This window comes from Petromyzon marinus, chromosome 27 (assembly GCF_048934315.1).
Source record: "Petromyzon marinus isolate PM22_M1 ecotype Great Lakes invasive population chromosome 27, UKy_Petmar_22M1.pri1.0, whole genome shotgun sequence".
In the NCBI taxonomy this organism is placed as follows: Eukaryota; Metazoa; Chordata; class Hyperoartia; order Petromyzontiformes; family Petromyzontidae; genus Petromyzon; species Petromyzon marinus.
The window spans coordinates 2,412,771-2,425,545 of record NC_133693.1 but is presented as its reverse complement, the minus strand read 5'-3'; positions in this window follow the sequence as shown (position 1 = coordinate 2,425,545).

The window sequence follows — 12,775 nt, the reverse complement described above, 5'->3', positions numbered from 1 at the left end:
GAGAAAGAGAGAGAGAGAGAGAGTGAGACAGGGCAACTTGGCGCTGGACCCGAGGGCTAACGAGACGCAAATGAGTCCCAGTGGAGGGGACGAGGATACCAGGGTCACCGATTTACGGATCCCACAAGACCCAGGTGGAATTGCACCTCATCTCCACTGCAACAACCGAGCCGTGCCGAGCCATCCCCGGTGGTCGCGGCTCAGGATGTGCCAGGTTGGTTTTCCACTGCGGGAGCCGTGCCGTGCCGCCGACGGCACACGCGGTGAACGAGTCGAGGCGCGTGTTTGTGACGCAGCGACGCAGCGTTATCGACCGACGTCGCGCTTGCTTACGGCTTCACGTCTCAAACATCTGTCATGCAAATAAATATTTAAACTAAGCAGTTTTATTTATTCATTTACCAGGCAAGGCCCGCTGAGCTATGTTGCTCTGTTTCACAAAGCCGCCTGGTCACAAATGATAGCTCAACGAAGTGGCTCATCATGTGGACATTTATAACAGCCAAATACTCTAAACGCGTGATGTTGATTCTAAAAGTGGAGTCGAAAACCGGACGACCCGGAAAAAAATCCACGTGACCACGGGAAGAACACGCAAACTCCAAACACAGGGTGTTTTAAAGAGATGGACCCAATTTCAAAACAGTATATTTCACAAATCGGGTCCATCTTTTTCAAGCATCCTGTATATAGGCGTCAGTATCGAACTCACAACCTCCTGTATGCCAGGCGAGGTAGTTCATAATCAAAATATGTATTTATTCCGGGGGAATCCGATGAGCTATAAAGTTCACATCTAACCACTGCTGGGGTTGCCCATCCAAGCTACAAACCATTCTCGAACCTGCTTAGCTTCCGAAACATGACCAGATGTAGTTCATTCAGGCTGAATCCGTTGCAGGAAAACTCAAGATCAGTCTCTGCGGCAGATTTCTTGCAGTGGACTATTCACGATGCAGTATCATGTACAAAACTAAAATATATCGATAGCAATCGAGCACAGCGCTAATGGTAGAAACACATTCGGGTTGATAGAGCTAAAAGCCCTCTTTTTATCCTGCGCACCAAATTAAAAATGTTTTTTTTTAATCGAAAATCCTTCAAGGCGCTCAAGCCTTGTTACTGAAAAATTACATCTGGGTGAAAACAATAAGTGTGACTTAATTTAAACCCAACGCGAGCGGGCGAGGCATCAAAGCGACGATCGACAGGATGGATCAATGGAATACAGTGAGGGAAAAAAGTATTTGATCCCCTGCTGATTTTGAACGTTTGCCCAGTGACAAGGGAATGATCAGTCTATAATTTTAATGGTAGGTTAATTTGAACAGAGAGAGACAGAATGACAACAAAAACATCCAGATAAACGCGTGTCAAAAATGTTATTAATTGATTTGCATTTTAATGAGGGAAATAAGTATTTGACCCCCTCTCAATTAGAACGATTTCTGATTCCCAGATGTCTTTTATACAGGTAACGAGCTGAGATTAGGAGCACACTCTTAAAGGGAGTGCTCCTAATCTCAGCTTGTAAACCTGTATAAAAGGCACCTGTCCACAGAAGCAATCAATCAATCAGATTCCAAACTCTCCACCATGGCCAAGACCAAAGAGCTCTCCAAGGATATCAGGGACAAGATTGTAGACCTACACAAGGCTGGAATGGGCTACAAGACCATTGCCAAGCAGCTTGGTGAGAAGGTGACAACAGTTGGTGCGATTATTCGCAAATGGAAGAAACACAAAAGAACTGTCAATCTCCCTCGGCCTGGGGCTCCATGCAAGATCTCACCTCGTGGAGTTGCAATGATCATGAGAACGGTGAGGAATCAGCCCAGAACTACACGGGACGATCTTGTTAATGATCTCAAGGCAGCTGGGACCATAGTCACCAAGAAAACAATTGGTAACACACTACACCGTGAAGGACTGAAATCCTGCAGCGCCCGCAAGGTCCCCCTGCTCAAGAAAGCACATATACATGCTCGTCTGAAGTTTGCCAATGAACATCTGAATGATTCAGAGGACAACTGGGTGAAAGTGTTGTGGTCAGATGAGACCAAAATGGAGCTATTTTGCATCAACTCAACTCTCCGTGTTTGGAGGAGGAATGTTGCCTATGATCCCAAGAACACCATCCCCACCGTCAAACATGGAGGTGGAAACATTATGCTTTGGGGGTGTTTTTCTGCTAAGGGGACAGGACAACTTCACCGCATCAAAAGGACGATGGACGGGGCCATGTACCGTCAAATCTTGGGTGAGAACCTCCTTCCCGCAGCCAGGTCATTGAAAATTGGTCGTTGATGGGTATTCCAGCATGACAATGACCCAAAACACACGGCCAAGGCAACAAAGGAGTGGCTCAAGAAGAAGCACATTAAGGTCCTGGAGTGGCCTAGCCAGTCACCAGACCTTAATCCCATAGAAAATCAGTGGAGGGAGCTGAAGGTTCGAGTTGCCAAACGTCAGCCTCGAAACCTTAATGACTTGGAGAAGATTTGCAAAGAGGAGTGGGACAAAATCCCTCCTGAGATGTGTGCAAACCTGGTGGCCAACTACAAGAAACGTTTGACCTCTGTGATTGCCAACAAGGGTTTTGCCACCAAGTACTAAGTCATGTTTTGCAGAGGGGTCAAATACTTATTTCCCTCATTAAAATGCAAATCAATTAATAACATTTTTGACACGCGTTTATCTGGATGGTTTTGTTGTTATTGTCTCTCATTGTTCAAATAAACCTACCATTAAGATTATAGACTGATCATTTCTTTGTCAGTGGGCAAACGTACAAAATCAGCAGGGGATCAAATACTTTTTTTCCCTCACTGTATGACCTTTTCCCCCATTCCAGGAGAAGTCGCCTCTCCCCGTTCGCCCCGAGGCATTTCCCCGCTGTCGCGATTTGTACACCGCGCCTCGCCCGTGCCACCACGACGCTGGCGAGGGAGGGAGGGAGGGAACGGAGGGAGGGGAGGGAGGGGAGGGAGGGAGGGGACTGAGGGAGGGAGGGGAGGGAGGGGAGGGAGGGAGGGGACGGAGGGAGGGAGGGGACGGAGGGAGGGAGGGGAGGGAGGGGAGGGAGGGAGGTCAGCCTGCGTCGGAATGACGGCACGCGCGTACGTTTTTCCTGCCAGTGTTATTCACTGGCAGGAAAGTAAGTGATTATCTGACCAAATTTGTGTTCTAGATGCCGCGGCGGTTGACACGGTTTAATTCTGATTTCCTATGTTGATTTTATTTTGACTTTCTAGTTGCAGTGAGGTGCTGTAAATGAAACCTATCCCTAAATGTTATTTTGTTTGTTCCGTCTTCATTTATGCGAGCAAACACGCCAAGACAGGTGCACGCCATGAAAATTATACTGGGAGTCAGAAAATAACAACGCGTGGATCAAAGAATGATTGCGGGTTAGAGACACCACATAGTCTATGAATAGTGATTAACTGCGAAGCTTGGGCAAGGGACACATCGTGGCCAGAAGGGATGGTGGCTGGCTCCTCTCGACTGACGTTGGCGAGGCAGCCAACGTCGTCTCGAGGAGAAATCAGATAAGAAACTTGAAGTTCGAGTGCCGAAATAGAAGCCCAGTATTATTATTATTTTTTAAATCCCAAAATATCAACAAACACTTGACAGCGACCAGACACAAGTGCAGATATTGTTGAGATATGCTCACACTTTTTGAAGAACCCACGAGAAGTATCACGCAATGCGCTGCTAGCGCGCGGCACAAAGCAAAGCGAGCAAGAGCTTCGTGCCACAATCGACTCATGGAGGACTGACCAAGCAACAGAGAGCACGGAGTTAACTCCAGACGACTGGAGCCGCGACAGAGAAGCGACGTTCACCGCCTCTGCGTCGAGAGACGGACGGGGCTCGACGAGGAGGAGGTCACTCGAGACCGAGCGGATGTCGCGACGCCAACTTTTTTTATGGTTGACCCAGACAGTGAGCACTTGGTGACAAGAGCACAGAGACTTTGTTTACATTTCAATCATCTGGCCGCACCTCTATCTTGCGTGTATTATCTCTTCTGTTATCCGACTTAGGACGTTGTGCATCGAAAGGGGGCACCAAATGTAATGTCTGCCCAATGGGCCAGCGCCACCACTGAGGCGACAAATCTCTGTATGCACATTAGTCCTGTTCACTCTGGCTGTAGCTGAATCTCGCAGCGCTGCCACGACCGACAGGTCAATCCGACGTCAACGCCACAGCAGGAAGTCTTCGCGACCGTTCAACTGCTTCTGGTCAGCAGTTGTCCTGAATAAATACCATCGATCCAATCGCCGGAGGAGACCAATTTCCGCACACTTACGTGTATCGAAATTGAAAAATAAAATTACTTTAGTCGGTCGCAACAATTGAAACATCACTCAGCTGCCTATGCAACGGTCACAGCGACTGATGCACGGCTCCCGGCACATTATTTTTCTTTATTTCCTCTGGCATGCAGCAGTGGAAACCCAAGTGGTTTTATTTTTTTACATCGTGAAAAATGAGTACCTACGAAAAAAAGTATTCAACTCTGTCGGGGGTGAAGGTACTGGGCTTCCGATGGAGTATTAAACAGTCACAGCCTTCATCCACCAGTCGTCGGCGCTTGCCAAAAAATCCATCTTGTCGGTGAAACGGCAAAGAGTATTTTAAACTTTTTCCATTAAGAAAGTACGATTTTTTCTTAGTACATTTCCAAATGCGTACACGAATAACTACATGGTGGGGAAGGTCAATTTGACAACATTTGACCAAATATTTGATGGGAAAAAAACCCCAACATGACATGTGAGTAATTGGATTTGATGTAGTGCAAAGCTCTGACATTGGCGGCGAGTAATATTTTAGAAAACAAAATTATAGAGAGAGAGCTACGCTTGAATAAACTCCCGCAATAGCGGGATGCGGAGCGACCGAGGAGGGGAGGGGGGGTTGGTCGTAGATTGGTGCGGAGGTTATTTTGAACTAAAATCGACAGCAGCTTTGACTTGCCTCTTTTCGTTCAAAGTGGCATCCCCGCAAATGTAGCCAGCGCCAACGCTGCCCCCCCCCCTCCTCCTCTCCGATTAAGCATCATTTTTTTTAACCAAATGTAACTCCCTGCTGCCCCTCGTCTGAGCTCTGCCCTCGGCAAAGTCGATCAGCAAGGACCGGGTCCACCGCTCTTCAAATCATCATCAGCGCGCACAACGCCGCCTGGCCGAGCTTGTGACCCCCCACAATACTCTCGCAAACGAGGGAGCGGCCACGCAGCACGGAGTGTTTTTTTTTTGGAGTTTCGCTCCGCTCGAGGACCTGCTGTGGGCGTTCAAGCTTCGGCCCCGCGGTCAATGTTTGTGTTGCCTCTTCGCGCGAGGTTACGGCTTCCCGAACGGCGCAAAAATCGAGTTGGGTTTGACATTTTTTCGAGTGACCTGCAAGATGTTGCCGGGAAACAACGCGACCCCGTCTCCGACGGTGGTTGAATTCCGCCAGGACACGAAGTGCTCATTGCGTAAAGACAAGAGAACCCCAAAAAAACAACTAAGTTAGGCTTTCGTTATCCATATAATGAATAATGAAGAGGAGAGAGGAGGGCAAAGCCACGGCTTCTGCCATTGTTATGGTGGGACGGTGAAGGGCAATGAAACAAATTCAGAGATTTCTTGCCCTAGTGAGTTTTGAGGCGGTGCTCATCTCCTGTTTAGAGCCCTGAGCCAGTGGTGGGATTTACAAAGTCCTATAGCAAGGGGTCACACAATAAGACAACCACTCTTGACTTCCCAACAAAGTAATTCCGATTTTATCAACCCTGGACATCATGATTGACCGAGTCAACTCGCAAGCAGAATTTGAGCTCGCGACCTTTCGATTGCGAGCGGTTCGCCCTCCATCACAATCAGAATCTGTGGCGGCACTGGATGAATCCGATGAGCTACGAAGCTCTTTTTTTCACAGCAGGATAAAACCACAACAACCTGGTCGGCTAAAAACGCCCAGCACAGCGTGACGATTTGCGACAGTGGCCGAGAGACGCTCGTGAGCGCGCGAGTGCAAGAGCTGCCTGTTTTTATTCCGCGAGGAAGCATGGTGATTGCGCAAGGACTCCGCTTCCTCGAGTTGCTATGGCGACCTCAGTGCTTTTGAGGGAAGGACGTCACACACGAATAAACGACGCGCGGGTCGCACGTGTTGACACTTGCGTTATACGGAAAGCACTTATCCACGAGGGGGACAACGTAGCACGTGGTAAGGCTCTCACCGCATTGTCCTGCTAAAGATGTAAGATGTCTCGATTGCGCGGATAATGAATGTGAGTAGCGGTCACTGGTCGATGTCCGGGTTGTGAATCCAGCCGGTGGCTTGCCGAGTGAATCCCAGCAGAGCCCTCGGCCTCAGTTGAATTTTCACTTACGCACTGCTAACGTCAGTGGCGGACGAGAGTCGAGGTGTTCCGACGCAGCAACTTTTGGGTGTTATTTGACACGGCCGTTATCGCTTGCTGACTACACTGCTCGAGGTATTTTATTAGTGTGTGTGTGGCGACTGGACTGTGGCCGTTCGTCGTTCGAACGCGATGGAAAAGAAACGTTCACGCCTTCAAGGCGCACGAGCCTTGTTACTGAAAGATTACATCTGGGTGAAAACAATAAGTGTGACTAAATTTAAACCCAACGCGAGCGGGCGAGGCATCAAAGCGACGATCGACAGGATGGATCAATGGAATATGACCTTAACCCAATTCCCGGAGGAGTCGCCTCTCCCCGTTCTCCCCGAGGCATTTCCCCGCTCTGGCGTTTTGTCCACCGCGCCTCGCCCGTGCCACCGCCACACCGGTGGCGCAGCGTTTGCCTACGGATGAGTGACGGCACAGGAGAGTACACAGAACTGAGAATTCTTCCACGGAGGAACTATTAAGCCGTTCATGCTAAAACGAAGTGAGTAATTGTCACCGAAATGTTTTAAAACAATGGGTGTAAATTACCAAAAAGTGGTTGTTATTTTTTTTACATTAAAGTTTGAAAGTGCCTTTACTGTCCTACTTATCCGCATACATCATCATCGCCATTAGTCTATCCACTGCTGGATCAAGGCCTTTCTGAGCTGATCTCATTGCTCTCTATACGCAGGGATCATTCTCTCGGGAGAATTCCCTCCTTGAGCTGTAATTCTATCGACTATCTCACCCGTGGGCCATCATCTCTTGTGGTTCTCTGTCCTTCCCAAGCTCGCTTACCTGGCTTTCCTGTGAATTTCTCTGCATGCATAACATTGGATATGTGCAATTTCGAACATGTAAAGCTCTTGAAATGATGCCCTTGATGAATTCAAGAAAGTTTTACACTCGTATTGCGCTTTTTGTTCATGGCCGTTTGATGTTTTGGGGCCTTTGAGCCTGTGCTTTGCAAGTGTGTGAATTTTTTTGAATATCACAATGTTAAACTTTTTGAGAGTTTGGAAACTTAAAAAAAAACTCTTCTTGTCAGAATACATCAATCTGGAGTGACATTTGAGGCAGTGGCTGACAATTGAATGGTGATTAAATATTAGGCGCCACGGTGGCGAGATGTTAACTACCTCGCCTAGTATACAGGAAGTCGTGGGTTCGACCCCAACTCTGACGCCTGCTCCTATATATTTGGAGTTTGATTGTCTCTCTCCCCGTGGCCGTGTGTATTTTTCTCGGGGCGCTTCGTTTTTTCCCTCCACATTTAGAATCAGGGTTGGGATCGAACCCACGACCTCCTGCATACCAGGCGAGGTAATTACCATCTTGTCGGCGCGGCACAGAAATATGGGTTCACCACAATAAATCGCCGGGTCACGTTTGGTGTGATGAAGTGTGGTTGCTGCCACTTCTTCCGAGGCGTCTGGGCCAGCGTGCAAGGGGAGGCCAAAATACCCTCCACCAGAGGGCCCTCTCCAGAGCTCAATCTAAGTGAAGCTCTATCTGCCGCGAGGACAGGAAGCGTGAACGTAATTGCAGGGCTGCGCCTTTACTGGTCACGATTTGCAACGTGACGAGTTCTTGCACGTGTGGAGCACCCAGTGCCTGGATGCATGGAACACATTAGGTATAAGCATGCTTGTGCTTATTTCGTTTGTAAACGCAACCGCCTCTCAAGATTTGTTCCATCCGCGTCCTGTCTAAAATCAAAGACACGCTCAGACTCACGGGGCCGTACACATTGGGCGACCGTCCTTTTATCATTTTTTAAAATAAAAAGATAGATTCAAAATTGCAGAGCTCCTCTGTGCCTTTGCTAAATCTTGCAGCTGCATGTTGAGCTTCTGCGTTACAAAGTCTCAGCACACATTCGTCAGCCACACTGCCCTAAGATGAAACATCAAACAGCAACTGCTCGAAACGCCGCCTATAATACAAGAAAATGTGATTCATCACCGTGATTATCATCATCATAATCATCGTCAACAGCAGCAGTAGCAACCGTGGTCAATCCACTGCTGCATGAAGGCTTCGCCAATTCGCCGTCACCTTTAATCACCTTGCGATGCAAAATATTCACCTTGCACCTGCACCCAAAACTGATTCCATCATTCCGTCTCGTCGCTGGATGCGTTCCCGTCTCCTTGCCGGGCGGTGTTGTTGTTAAACGTCTTGAGGTTTTTTTATTCGTACTCATGTACAACTACAAACTCAGTATCGCAAGATATACGTGTGACACTAATTAATATCATACTATAAACAATAACCCAGTATTTCTGTTTCATTTCGGTTATCAACGCCTACACATGTATCATAATTTATAGCCTGTTCATTAAGTACTCTAATCTACCCGCATATTTTAGCCCATGGAATATTAATGTTTGTGCAAGCGTACAAACAATTGGCCCGCAGTGCGACCGCGTAGGGGTCGGCGTTCGCCTCCGCACGTCCGCGGGACGCGCCACGCGTCGTCCGGCACGATGTCCGACGTTCCGCCGCACGGGCGGGTGACCTTCGACGGGAGATGAAACGCCATCGGCAAGACACGATGACCGGCACACGAGACGCTGGACGCAGCCCGTATTTGCAGCGCGTTTCCCATTTCCCCTTTGCGCTTTGTCGCCTTTGACGTGCGAGCCTTCGGCAGGATGAAATCCACCGTCGTTGCTTTTCCATTCCACCGAAGAGCACTCACAAGTCAATTTTAAATGTGCATGCGCTTTTGGTGTACAAAAGTTATCCCAAGTTTTACTTGTCCAATCGTACAAGAAGAAAAACAATATGTACATAGCATATATATTCGCAGCATACTTTATATCGTGGAATAGAAATGAAAATTGCAATTTTACAGAGCCTTTGCCAATCCACTGCTGGGCAAAATGTATCCCCCACACCGCCATGTCAGTCTCAGGGGTTTTTTGACCATACTTCACCACTCTGGTCAGTGAGCGTTGGTGAGGAAGAGGCCTAGGACTATGTCAGATACCACTCGCCACTGGTGTTAGCGAGCGCCTATTATGGCCCGCAAAGTGCACGAGGTGGTGGTGCAGGCACAAACACAGTTGCCCTACCTTTGTCTCCCAGTAAAACTATAAACTATTTTTTATTCATCCAGGTAAGGTCCACTGAGCTGTATAGCTCTTTTTCAGAAGCGACCTGGCCACAAATGAGAGCTCAACGAAGTGGCTTATAATCATTTGGATATGTGTAGCAGCCAAATCCTCTAAACGCGTGTTTCTAAATGTGGAGGGAAAACCCGGAGGACCCGGAGACAAATCCACGCGACAACGTAGAGAACCCACGACCTGCTGCGCGGTAGTTAACATCTCAGCACCGCGGCGGAGTACTTATGTTTACACACAGCAAAATATGCCCATGTATTTCCGAGTTAACTGTGGCGTAGTGCATAACTGGTTCATATCATCACTCGCCGCTGATGTTAACAGTGGCCAATCGGTGGACTTAAGTTCTCTCACGTGTCGCACTGAAATAGGTAAAGGATCAGCACGAGAAATGCCACCGCTCTGGGTGACTTCCCACGCGAGGGAGCTCCAGCTAAGTCGGCAAACTGTTCCACGCCGGGCCAGACGTCCTCGAAGATGTGGGCGCACTAACACACTTTAGCCCACCAAACGCGACCTGCCGACTGACTGCGGTGAAGCCATGGGACACCGCTGGGTGGACAGAGCCATGGGACACCGCTGGGTGGACAGAGCCATGGGACACCGCTGGGTGGACAGAGCCATCGGACACCGCTGGGGGGCCAGAGGCGGTGGGAGTGCGGGTGGGAGGGGGCACGCGGTGGGGGGAGATGTAAGAGACGTGCGCCATTGTCTACCACACCGGGAGACCATTGTCTAGCACACTGGGAGACCATTGTCTAGCACACCGGGAAACCATTGTCTACCACACCGGGAGACCATTGTCTACCACACCGGGAGACTATTGTCTACCACACCGGGAGACCATTGTCTACCACACCGGGAGACCATTGTCTACCACACTGGGAGACCATTGTCTACCACACCGGGAGACCATTGTCTACCACACTGGGAGACCATTGTGTACCACACCGGGAGACCATTGTCTACCACACCGGGAGACCATTGTCTACCACACCGAGAGACCATTGTCTACCACACCGGGAGACCATTGTCTAGCACACCGGGAGACCATTTTGTACCACACCGGGAGACCATTGTCTAGCACACCGGGAGACCATTGTCTACCACACCGAGAGACCATTGTGTACCACACCGGGAGACCATTGTCTACCACACCGGGAGACCATTGTCTATCACACCGGGAGACCATTGTCTACCACACCAGGAGACCATTGTCTACCACACCGGGAGACCATTGTCTAGCACACCAGGAGACCATTGTCTACCACACTGGGAGACCATTGTCTACCACACCGGGAGACCATTGTCTACCACACCGGGAGACCATTGTCTACCACACCGGGAGACCATTGTCTAGCACACCGAGAGACCATTGTGTACCACACTGGGAGACCATTGTCTACCACACCGAGAGACCATTGTCTACCACACCGGGAGACCATTGTCTAGCACACCGGGAGACCATTGTCTACCACACCGAGAGACCATTGTGTACCACACCGGGAGACCATTGTCTACCACACCGGGAGACCATTGTCTATCACACCGGGAGACCATTGTCTACCACACCAGGAGACCATTGTCTACCACACCGGGAGACCATTGTCTAGCACACCGGGAGACCATTGTCTACCACACCGGGAGACCATTGTCTAGCACACCGGGAGACCATTGTCTACCACACTGGGAGACCATTGTCTACCACACCGGGAGACCATTGTCTACCACACCGGGAGACCATTGTCTAGCACACCGGGAGACCATTGTCTACCACACCGGGAGACCATTGTCTAGCACACCAGGAGACCATTGTCTAGCACACCGAGAGACCATTGTGTACCACACCGGGAGACCATTGTCTACCACACCAGGAGACCATTGTCTAGCACACCGGGAGACCATTGTCTATCACACCGGGAGACCATTGTCTAGCACACCGGGAGACCATTGTCTACCACACCGGGAGACCATTGTCTACCACACCGGGAGACCATTGTGTACCACACCGGGAGACCATTGTCTACCACACCGGGAGACCATTGTCTACCACACCGGGAGACCATTGTCTACCACACCGGGAGACCATTGTCTAGCACACCGGGAGACCATTGTCTAGCACACCGAGAGACCATTGTGTACCACACCGGGAGACCATTGTCTACCACACCAGGAGACCATTGTCTAGCACACCGGGAGACCATTGTCTACCACACCGGGAGACCATTGTCTACCACACCGGGAGACCATTGTCTACCACACCGGGAGACCATTGTGTACCACACCGGGAGACCATTGTCTAGCACACCGGGAGACCATTGTCTACCACACCGGGAGACCATTGTGTACCACACCGAGAGACCATTGTCTACCACACCGGGAGACCATTGTCTAGCACACCGGGAGACCATTGTCTACCACACCGAGAGACCATTGTGTACCACACCGGGAGACCATTGTCTACCACACCGGGAGACCATTGTCTATCACACCGGGAGACCATTGTCTACCACACCAGGAGACCATTGTCTACCACACCGGGAGACCATTGTCTAGCACACCGGGAGACCATTGTCTACCACACCGGGAGACCATTGTCTAGCACACCGGGAGACCATTGTCTACCACACTGGGAGACCATTGTCTACCACACCAGGAGACCATTGTCTACCACACCGGGAGACCATTGTCTAGCACACCGGGAGACCATTGTCTACCACACCGGGAGACCATTGTCTAGCACACCGGGAGACCATTGTCTAGCACACCGAGAGACCATTGTGTACCACACCGGGAGACCATTGTCTACCACACCGGGAGACCATTGTCTACCACACCGGGAGACCATTGTCTACCACACCGGGAGACCATTGTCTACCACACCGAGAGACCATTGTGTACCACACCGGGAGACCATTGTCTACCACACCAGGAGACCATTGTCTACCACACCGGGAGACCATTGTCTACCACACCGGGAGACCATTGTCTACCACACCAGGAGACCATTGTCTACCACACCAGGAGACCATTGTCTACCACACCGGGAGACCATTGTCTAGCACACCGGGAGACCATTGTCTACCACACCGGGAGTGACCATTGTCTACCACACCGGGAGACCATTGTCTACCACACCGGGAGACCATTGTCTACCACACCGGGAGCGACCAGGCTACTATTTATGACGCAGCGTCACTGTCGTCCCCCCCCCCCCCCCCCCATA